Source organism: Aptenodytes forsteri, unplaced genomic scaffold, assembly GCF_000699145.1.
Source record: "Aptenodytes forsteri isolate BGI_AS27 unplaced genomic scaffold, ASM69914v1 Scaffold276, whole genome shotgun sequence".
Classification (NCBI taxonomy): Eukaryota; Metazoa; Chordata; class Aves; order Sphenisciformes; family Spheniscidae; genus Aptenodytes; species Aptenodytes forsteri.
The window spans coordinates 730,439-732,343 of record NW_008795479.1 but is presented as its reverse complement, the minus strand read 5'-3'; positions in this window follow the sequence as shown (position 1 = coordinate 732,343).

The window sequence follows — 1,905 nt, the reverse complement described above, 5'->3', positions numbered from 1 at the left end:
CCCCCCAGCTGGTGTCGGGGGCTTTCACCCCACCTGGGACCACTGACCCGGCACCCAGCCCTCCGGTGTGGGCCACCCACCTGCACGGCACTGGTGCCGGAGGTGCCAGGCCATGGCAGCACCGAGCAGGAGCAGGAGCAGGAGGGACACGCTGAGCCCCACGGCCATGGCTGGGGACAGAGTGGGGACAAGCCCGGGTCAGCGCCGACCCTGGGGGGCTGGACCCCCACAGGCACCCCGAGGAGGGGGCGGATAAGCGCAGCCCCCACCTGTGCCCTGCTGCCACCATCCCCATCCCAGCTGCGTCACCAAGAGGGCCAGCGCGGGGCTGCGCGCCTGGAAGACGCGGTGGGCGCCGAGGCGGTTGGTGGCCAGGCACTGGTAGGTCCCGGTGTGCGCCAGCCCCAGGGTCCCCAGGGACAGGACGGGCCCCGAGCCCAGCTCCTGCCCATCCTGCAGCCACGTGAAGGTCACCAGCGCGGTGCCCGCCCGCACCGAGCAGCTCAGGTTGAGGCTCTCGCCCGCCGACACTGAGAGCAGCTCAGGTTGAGGCTCTCGCCCGCCGGCACCGATGGCTCCGTCCCCTCCATCGTGATGGCAGCACCAGCCACCGGCACTGCCAGGCGGAGAGACAGTGCCAGGGTCAAACCGGTGGCAGTGGCTGTCCCCCGGCGTGGGATTGAGGTGATGCTGTGGGTGGGGGGGCACCCGAAGCCGGAGGGTCCTACTCACCCAGGACGGTGACCCACAGCGGCGGGCTGTCGGCCGTGGTGTCACCGTTGGTGGCTGTGCAGTGGTAGCGGCCGCCATCCTGGTGCTGCGCGGCACGGAGCTCGTAGCGGGGGCCCGTGGCTAGCGGCGCAGCCGAGCCCTGCCGGTGCCAGGAGAAGGAGATGGGCCCTGTCCCCGCGGCCACCGAGCAGCCCAGCACCAGGCGGTCGCCCTCTGCCACCTGTCCCCCGGGGGGCTGCGCTGCCAGGGACACCCTGGAGACCGGGACCCCTGCGGGGAGGAGATGGGCAGGAATGGGGGACCCAGGCAGGGGTGGCGGGACCTGGGGAGGGGCAGGGGGACCTGGGGAGGGATGGAGGGGGACCCCAGGGAGAGATGAGGGGACCCAGGCAGGGATGGAGGGGCTTCAGGGAGGGAGCGATGGGAAGACCCCAGGGATGGAGGGAGCTGGGGAGGGATGTGGGGACCCAGGAAGGGATAGGGAGACCTGGGGAGGGATGTGGGGACCCAGGGAGAGATGGAGGAACCCTTGGAGGGATGGAAGGAGCTGGGGAGGGATGCGGGGACCCAGGCTGGGGTGGGGGGACCTTGGGAGGGATGGAGGGACCGGGGGAGCATGGAGGGACAACAGGGAGGGATGGGGGGCCCCAGGGAGGGGTGGAGGAACCTGGAGAAGGATGGAGGAACCCCAGGGAGAGATGGGGTACCCAGTACCCAGGCAGGGATGGGGGGACTCAGAGAGGGATGGAGGGACCCCGGAAGGGATGCAGGGACCTGGGGAGCGATGGGAAGACCCCAGGGAGGGATGGAGGGACTGCAGGGAGGGACAGAAGGACCTGGTGAGGGATGTGGGGACCTGGGGAGGGATGGGAGGACCCAGGCAAGGATGGGGGGATCTGGGGAGAGATGGAGGGATCGCAGGGAAGGATGGAGGGACCCGGGGAGGGATGTGGGGACCCAGGGAGGGCTTCAGGGCCCCGGTGCGTCCCCATCCCTCCCACACACTCACTGCGCACCGTGATGGTGACCAGGGCGCTGCGTTTCCGCACGCTGGCCGTCTCCGGCCGCACCTCGCAGGAGTAGTTCCCCGAGTGGGACAGCCCCACGGCTGGCAGCCAGAGCCGAGGGGAGCCCTGGGGCCCCCCCACCACCACCTCATCCCGGTAGAAGAGG